General features: G+C 48.9%; 1 long non-coding RNA gene across 5 annotated transcripts; it reads left to right on the top strand.

Moving 5' to 3' along the window:
• The first annotated feature begins 807 nt into the window (after nt 1–807).
• LOC147361646 (uncharacterized) lies at nt 808–8,332 on the top strand. Of its 5 annotated transcripts, none has more exons than XR_015138175.1 (4): nt 808–972; nt 6,803–6,991; nt 7,396–7,559; nt 8,011–8,332. It is a non-coding gene; the product is annotated as an uncharacterized LOC147361646 (long non-coding RNA). The 5 variants fall into 5 exon arrangements; XR_015138174.1 differs by having other exon boundaries at nt 808–1,080; XR_015138177.1 differs by lacking the exon at nt 808–972 and adding an exon at nt 4,348–4,421.
• The last annotated feature ends 914 nt before the right edge of the window (nt 8,333–9,246 follow it).

Here is a 9,246-nt window from a genome sequence, read left to right as displayed (position 1 = left end):
TGCAACCCTGTGTGCTCGGTTGATGGGCGTTCCCTGGGGAAGGAGCCCTCCCGGCAGGAACAACGTTGCCAGTCTTTCAGCACCCCCTGACCGTGGTCCATGAAGAGGTGTGGATGTGACAGCGCTGTTATTACGAGATGAGATGGGACTGACTGTCGGGATCAGGAAGCCCGCTGCCAGAACAGCCTGAGAGGCTGGGTGGTGATGGCCCCTGGAATGAAGGCCCCTGTGCACCTAACAGTGGGTGTCGCAGCTCCAAGACAGCATCACCCAACGCTCTGCATAGTGTGTCCCATAGATGAACACCCCAACCCCGAGGGCCTGAGTGATGATGTCCCCAGGGTGGCACGAGGTGTGAGAGGCAGAGTGGGCCCCGGTCAGGCCTGTTACCCTCTGCACCGCGCCATTTCCCAGCCTTGCCTGCTCCGAGCTCAGGCCACCAGCACTGGTTTTAAGTGTCTGTCTTAGTCTGTTCGGGCGACTGTAACAGAAACACTGGGTGACTTAAAAACACAGATATTGATTTCTCATAGTCTGGAGGCCGGGAAGTCCACAATGGAGGCGCCAGAGGATCCGGTGTCTCATGAACCTCTGTTCCTTGCGTCACACGTGGTCACTCTCCCCTCCACCCCCGGGACCCCAGCTCCCTGGGGCCTCTTTTGTAAGGACGCTAATCCCATCCGTGAGTGCTCCCCGCTCCTGACCTCATCGCCTCCCAAGTTGGGACCTGGAGTAAGAATTTTGTGGGGACACAACACCCAGGCTCGAGCACAGGTGGTACCTCGGCCTCTCCAATGCTCTGCAGGAGACCATTAGGCACCCGCCCCGCCCCCCTGCCTCCACCTCCCACCCCGGGCTGGCTCCGCCTCCTTTCTGCTTTCCGCCCGCTCTTCTTTTCTCCTGAATCAAAGACAGAAAAGCAGAAGGCAGGAAGGCTTCCAGCGTCGCAGACGTACTGGATGCAGAGTCGCTGTAAGTCACCAGGCCGACTGACGTTTCTGGCGCCTGCAGGTCCCACGTCCAGCCCATCCCGCCCGCCTCTTTCAGACTGGGTGACCCGTGCCATTTCCTCTTGCCAAAGTAAATAACCTGCCAAAGGAAGAGTGTCAAGGGCCCTAAGGGGGGTATTTTTGGAGGATGGGGTGTCAGACACCCCTAGATGAAGGGCCAGACGGGGCAGGAAGAACAGAGCCAATGAATTTCCATTGTTTGAGGCACAGACGGTGTGACAGCTGGTCCCCAACCTCCCTGACCCTGTTTTATTTCCACAGCCGGTTGGGGAAGGAGCTCCCAGGTAATTAAAACCATCCCTGGTGTTGCGACTGGAGGAATCAGCTTTCCTGCAGCCCAGCTTTCTCCCCAGTGCTGGGGGAGGGGGAGGGGCTGAGCTCTGGGAGGAAGGTGTGATTCAGGGGAAGAGTGGTGAGGTCCCTAGGCCTGCCTGGGTCTGGAGGCAACCCTGGCCTTCATTGGTGATGCTGATACTCATGAAAAGGGGCTTTTGATAACGAAGTCGGGGGAGGGTGAAACAGACCCCGCTTCCTCTGTAACTTGATGCAAAATACAGATGATGGGCTTCTGGGCTAAGAGAGAGGGGGCCACACTCACCACGTTCCATTTACTAGTCAGACAGGAGGGCAGACAGGCTTCCCCTGTGGCTCAGTGGTAAAGAATCCGCCTCCAAGTCAGGAAACACAGGTTTGATCCCTGGGAGGAGGAGATCCTTGGAGGAGGGCATGGCAACCCACTCCAGTATTCTTGCCTGGGAAAATTCCATGGACAGAAGAGCCTGTGGGCTGCAGTCCATGGGGCCTCAAAGAGTCAGACACGGCTTAGCAACTAAACAACAACAACAAGAGGGTGAGTAGGAATCTGCTCTGACTCGGAGCCAAGAAGCATGGCTCCCGGGTTCATTGCATTCTGCTTCATCATTAGCCTCCCTATGAATATTTGCTTTAAAGCTTTTAAAAAATAGTAATAGTTATGTTAGGGCTTTCTTGGAAATGGGTAACTTGATTTTCTCCCAAAACAACTTAGCTTGTTTGGTCCCTGATGAAAAGGTCAACATCTTCCCCACACCAGTGTGCAAGCCAGTCTGCCTCTGGGAATTTGCCAAAGTCAGTAATCCCAAATCCTGAAAAATCTACATTCAGGACTGTGCTTATGATAGCACTGCTTATTAGCGTGAAAGAACAGTTCAGTTCAGTTCAGTTGCTCAGTCATGTCCAACTCTTTGCGACCCCATGGACTGCAGCACGCCAGGCCTCCCTGTCCATCACCAATTCCCAGAGTTTACCCAAACTCATGTCCATTGAGTTGGTGATGCCATCCAACCATCTCATCCTCTGTCGTCCCCTTCTTCTCCGGCCTTAAATCTTTCCCAGCATCAGGGTCTTTTCCAATGAGTCGACTCTTCGCATGAGGTGGCCAAAGGATTGGAGTTTCAGTTTCAACATCAGTCCTTCCAATGAATATTCAGGGTTGATTTCCTTTAGGATGGACTGGTTGGATCTCCTTGCAGTCCAAGGGACTCTCAAGAGTTTTCTCCAACACCACAGTTCAAAAGCATCAATTCTTCAGTGCTCAGCTTTCTTTATAGTCCAACTTTCACATCCATACACGACCACTGAAAAACCTAGCCTTGACTAGACAAACCTTTGTTGGCAAAGTAATGTCTCTGCTTTTTAATATGTTGTCTAGGTTGGTCATAAACAGTAAACACTTTAAATAAAAAAGGAATGGTTATGCCAGCCCTATAAACCCCTGTTGGGAATATTATTCAGCCATTACAAATGATAAGAAGATGCTGACTTCACGGAGGAAAACTCAGGATGTAAAACTGACGGCATTTGTGTACTAGCTGGAAATGGGGAACACACCCGCCATCAACTTTGCTACATGAACAGTGATGGGGCCTTCCCTGATGGCCCAGTGGTAGAATCCACCTGCCAATGCAAGGGATATGGGTTCGATCTCTGGTCTGAGAAGATCCCACATGCCACAAAGCAGCTAAGCCCGTGTGCCATAACTACTGAGCCCACTCACCCTGGAGCCCGTGCTCCTCAACCAGAAGCCATGGAATGAGAACCTGTGCACCGCAAAGAAAAGTCACCCTCGCTCGCAATCAGAGAAACCCCGCAGGCAGCAGCAAAGACCCAGCACAGCCAAAGATAAATAAATAGATTAAATTTAACTAAAAAAAAAAAAAGACCTTAGAAAATATCAGTATGTACTTAAAAAACAGTGATGGCAGAAGACTGGCAGAATCATGGATAATTTCTACATTTGTGGTTCCAGAATTAAATTTTTATAGCAGACAATATGGATGTAACTTTCCAAAGGAAAAATATTCCACTGACTCCCTGAGACAGTTCGTTCCTCCAGACCTAGGAGGCGGCTACCTGACTTCAAAGAGAGTCACGAGTGAAGGGCGCGGTACTGCAGAGACTCAGCGAGTCTCCCAGGGTCCGCCCAGCGTGAAGTAGTCGCTGCCACAGCTGCTGCTTGTTAGGTGATGCTAATAAAACTGTGGTTTCTGGAACTCCTGCTGTTCTCTGAGCTGGTTGGTAGCATCAGAGTCCTCAACCAGAACCGCATGTTAAACAACCAGGACGTACCCAGGAGTCAGGAGTCAGGGCGGTGAGGGATGGGATGATCACGGGATGGGGCAGCTGAAGCTGGAGCTGGGGAAAGAGATGCCACGGCCGGCTGGTTGTCCTCCAGCATTTGGGAAACTGGAACCTTGTTTTGTTCTTAACATCGAATCTCTCCTCCCTGGGGAACTGATATCTTTATCCAGGAGTGACCGAGGAAAGGTCACTGCTCTTTTTTTTTTTGGCTGTGCTGGGCCTTTGTGGCAGTGTGTGGGGTCAGGAGTGTGGTGCGTGGGCTTAGGTACCCCTCAGCATGTGGGATCTTCATTTCCCAACTAGGGATTGAACCCGCTTCCCCCACACTGGAAGGCCGATTCTTAACCACTAGAGTACCAGAGAAGTCCCAAAGGTCACTCTTCTTATCTGCTGCCCTGGTTCTGATGCTTTGCCTTCCATGTGCTGTTTCGTACCCAGTGCCATTCTGGGGAGGGGGATGCAGGGGGTGGGGGGCCAACTCCCTTCTATCAGTGGGGACTTGCCAATCATAGAAAGGATTCTTCCTGTGTGATTGTTTAAATTCAGATACTAACTATGAAGCCCTTATCATTGTTTCAAGAGATACAGTTGCTACCCTTTCTACTGTGCTACTGCACAGATCCATGCTATGCTAGAATTTGTTATTCATTCATGCCACAAATATTTCCATGAGTGCTCACCACATGTCACTCCTGAGTAGGCACTGGGGCCCTGCAGTCCCCTAAACAGACCACATCTTTGCCCTCAGGAAGCTTAAGTTCTAGTGAGACAGGAAGAGTCAACGATTACTAGGTAAGTGCATGTATCAACTTGTTCAACCCTCATTGCACCCCTATTGGGTAAGTGCTGTGAGTATCCCCAGTTGAGAGATGAGGAAATGGAGGCACAAAAGCGTTGAGCAACCCATCCCAATAGACAGAATGAGGGTCCTTGCTCTTCTCCACGAGCTAGATTTGCCTCTGAGGGGTGAGCTTCCGGGGGCCTGTGCTTCTCCTTCTTCTGCTTGGGAATGATTTTTCTCAGCCTACAATGAGGGGAGAGTGTCAGAAGGATTGGGGTGTGGAAAGAATGACTTCAAAGTTGAGTACTATTAACCCTTGGAAACTGATTACATCTAAATGACCTTCTGTGTCAAGTTATCACAGGGACTCAGCACCACAGCCCCAGGCTCCCTTGGGCCAACTCATGACAATATCAGTTATCTTTTTTCTTTTTAAAATTTTTTAAAGTTTTTTTTCTTAATGTGGCCCATTTTTAAAGTCTTTATTGAATCTGTTACAATATTTATTGCCTCTGTTTAATGTTTTGCTTTTTTGGCTGCGAGGCATTGTAGGATCTTAGCTTCCCAACCAGGGACCATGCCCACACGCCCTGCATTGGGAGGAGAAGTCTTAACCACTGGACCACAAGGGATGTCCTATTACCTTTTTTCAAGTTCACGAAAATAAATGATTTCTTTCTGAGGAAAATATTTTCTTACATGGACCACAGTTAGGGGAATATTGTCTTAACTAATGGGTCTACATGCTCAGGACAAGGGGTCCAGCATGTGCTCAAAGTGCCCCTGCAGTAGATGAACGAAGACAACACGGGCAGCTGTCTGCAGAGGTTGGAGGGGATTCGAACACACCAACCAGGAACGCTGAATTTTCAGCGATGGTGTAGATTTCATCATAGCCATTGGTACACTTACGAATTCAACTACTAAATTTTTAAGGTCATGAAGCTGGTAGGAAATGCTAGATGCCCTGTTAATATTATGTTGCCTACAAGCATTCTGATGGTTTTTGGATACACACCCAGCCTAAGGTTTCAGGAAAAATCCATAATGAGGAAGAATGATTTTTCCCTGGCTTCTGGTATCAAGCCAAGTGAGAAGGCATCCTATTTTGGGGCACTCCTATAGAGCTATTTTTCTCTTAAGGATCATATGCCTTCCTTTGTTTTAAAACTTGATTATTTTTCATTAACCTCCTATTTCTTGCAAGCCTACTATGTGTCGGGCATTTTTATGGGCACTGGGGATGAGAGATCAGTTGTTGTTCAGTCTCTCAGTTGTGTCTGACTCTTTGCGACCCTGTGAACTGCAGCACGCCAGGCTTCCCTGTCCTTCACTATCGCCCAGACTTTGCCCAAACTCACATCCATTGAGCTGGTGATGCCATCCAACCATCTCATGCTCTGTCACCCCCTTCTCCTCCTGCCTTCAATCTTTCCCAGCATCAGGGTATTTTCCAATGAATTGGCTCTTTGCATCAGATGGCCAAAGTATTGGAGCTTCAGCATCAATAAGATCAATAAGGCAGACAAAACCCTTCCTGGGGTCTATATACTGGGGTAAGAGGAAGAAGATGGATGATAAGAAGACCACGAGTGAGTGCTTAACACAGTATTGGTGATAATAACCACTTCTGAGGAAAATAACAGGCTAGGACAGGAGAACATGAAGGTTTAAAGGTGGTTTTAGATGGGTCACCAGTGAGTGTCTCTGGGGAAGTAAGACCAGACTGGATAGGAACCAAGGACACATCTATGCAAGCTGTGTGACCCTGGGCATCTTAGAACACCTCTCTTTTCTTGTCACTAAAATGGAGATGTGAATAGTATCCACAGAGTTTGAATTCTCCCCCTTCCCTCGTCTGCCAGGTTTTCTTACAAATGTACCATGACCATATTTTCTGAACAGATAGCAAGTGGTGGACATGTGCCTTTCCAAGTGATTTTTCTGGTGTGTGACTGTGATCATCACAAAAAGTATAGAAATTGTTTCACATTTTGATGCACATGTAATTCATCATATGTATGAATATATATAGGCCTTTTCTGAAATGATTATACATTTACATGTCATTGCAGGAAGAGGACAGAGGCCCCTGTACCCTTCAGCCAGCTTCCCCTGGTGATGGTCATTAGCCTACAGCCCACTCACGGGGGCTGGGGCTGGGGAGGGTCAGGAATGTGGGGTGGGGGATTCTGTGAGCTGGTCATGGTCTGTACTTGGGCCTGACCATGGTTCAGTGAGTGTCGGCCTTTGAAGTGGCAAACTGTACACATCAGTGTGGCCTCTTTTCCGGTTAAGTTCTTTTTGACAATTTGTTCAGTGTTAAAAGAGAGCATGAGGGTTCGGGCAGGAATGAAATCTCCTACTGACTTTTTCTCCCTTCCTTCACGAGGTCACTAAAATGACAATAAAGAAATGTTTTGAAGTATAAATGCACAAGGAGAAGAAAATGAGAGAGCAGATGACAATATTTCAAGAAATATTTGAAAGATGAAATAAGAAGAAACCCGTTTAGCAGAGTGGGGAAGCATAAACACCTCACTATGAACCTCCCTCCCTGGGAAGGGACTAAGAGAGGCAGGTGAGAAGTGAAAGACCCATAAAACAGTTACCTGTGGGGGAACGGGGTGGGTGGGAGTGGAAGGAGCCACCAGTAAGACATCTCCAAATATACACCTTTTTACAAGTGTTTGGAGTTTTTGATAACTGATTTTTTTCTTTTTGTAAACGGATTTACAATATTGTATTAACTTCAGGTGTACAACACAGTGATTCGGCATTTTGATAAAGTTACTGCTTCGCTGTGCATACAGTCCCTCCATCACCGTCACCTACTCGTTTTACACACAGTACTTGGGACCTCTTCATCCCCCAGCTCCTATTTGTCCCTCCCCACTTCCCTCTCCCCACTGGTAAACACTGGTTTGTTCTCTACTTTTGAGTCCAGTTTCTGTTTCCTTACAATTCCTTCTTTTCATCTTTTAGATCCCAGTAATGATAATAGAGTATTTATCTTTCTCTGACTTATGTCACTAAACATAATACTCTGGAAAAGAAAGAAAGAAAGTGAAGTCACTGAGTCATGTCTCACTCTTTGCGACCCCATGGACTGTGGCCCACTAGGCTCCTCCGTCCATGGAATGTTCCAGGCAAGAATACTGGAGTGGGTTGCCATTGCCTTCTCCAAAATATTTGACTGTCCCAGGTCTTAGCTGCAGCATGTGGGATCTAGTTCCCTGTCCAGGGATCAACCTGGGCCCCCTGCATTGGGAGTGCAGCGTCTTAGCCACTGGACCAGAAAGGAAGTCCCTTAATACTCTGGACGTCCATCCAAACAAGTGTGTGGATTCTGACACTGGTCAGTGGTCATCTGCTCACAGCATGAAGGAGAGCGAGCAGGTGGGGGAGGGGGACCAGCAGATGAAGGAGCAGGTGATTCCCGCTGAGGGTCCATCAGCCAGCTGGGTGGGGGCAAAGCTAAGAGCAGGGCCCCGGAAGGTCGGGTGCAGAGGGGAGGTCTGTCTCAGGGATGCCCCCTGGAGCCGGGTGAGGTGACCCTGAGTGCTGGGCATGACGTGGGTGACCTGGTACCTTCTCCAGCCTCCTTCCCCACCTGGGAGCTGGTCATGTCCTGCTGCAGCCAGCCCAGCGGAGGGCTTCTCTCTGGAAGGAAAGAGTCCCTAGCTCAAGACTACCACCGGCGTGCACGGGGACCCCAGAGACCGCCGAGCCTACAGGGCTGATCCACCGAGGCTGCGAGGCCGGTCATCTCGCCGCCCTGCCCACCCGGCTTCCTTCATCTCACTACTCCACCTCATGTGAACCTTCCAAACAGCCTTTAGTTTCCCTCTTTTCTGTATGCCTTGTCTTTGGGGTTAATATTTTTAATAAACTATCTTTAGAGTGGTTTTAGATTCACAGATGGATTGAGCAGGAGGTGCAGAGAATTCTTGTAAACCGCCTCCCGGCTATCAACATCCCCACCCGAGGGATGTTCCGGTCAACCCACGATCCCACATCCACATGCCCTCATTGCCGGAGCCCATAGTCAGACAGCAGGGAGCACTCTCCGGGGTACACACTCTATGGACTTGGACAGACAGGTAGTGACACATATACCCTAATATGGCCTCCTACGCAACATTCTCGCTCCCCTAAAAATCGCCTTTGCCCTGCCCATTCAGCTCTCTCCTCCCCCAACCCCTGGCAACCCCCAATCCTTTTACTTCATAGTGTTCCCGTTTCCTGAGTGTCATATGCTTGGAACCATTATTAATAGTTTAGGAATAATTCTCATTGCCTTAGTATCATCTTAGCAGGGTATGGGAAGAAAAAGGAGATTAAAAAGTTGGTGTTTAATATGTCACCTTTAAGTGGAAGGTATGTGAACCCCATTTTTCTACTAGTTTTTCTTTTAAAATTGAAGCTGGATTCCCTAGGGAGGAAAAACAAACCTGCAGGTTGAGTTCAAGACCTATGGGAGAGGGGACTTCCCTGGTGGTCCAGTGGCTTGGGCTCTGCCTTCCAAAGCAGGGGGTGCGGGTTCGATCCCTGTTTAGGAAACCAGAACCCAAACATGCCACAGAGGGCAGCCAAGAGTTTAAAATAAATAAACACAACATTGTAAATCAACTATGCTTCAATTTTTAAAAATAAAGCACAGAACCTGCAGGAGAGGGTTGGAGATGGTCAGACCCTGGGCTCTTCGATGGTGCTTCTGGAGAACCCTCAGGGCGGCCACAGCCTCCAGTGAACGCATGTCAGGCCAGAGTATTGTGCCTCCATCCACACCGTCACCCCAAGCCCCACTACATGTTAAACTGTGTCTCCCGAGAA

This window comes from Bos grunniens, chromosome 12 (assembly GCF_055505025.1).
Source record: "Bos grunniens cultivar Pamir isolate PY7600 chromosome 12, Bosgru_T2T1.0, whole genome shotgun sequence".
In the NCBI taxonomy this organism is placed as follows: domain Eukaryota; kingdom Metazoa; phylum Chordata; class Mammalia; order Artiodactyla; family Bovidae; genus Bos; species Bos grunniens.
This window is presented reverse-complemented; position numbering and strand designations above follow the sequence as displayed.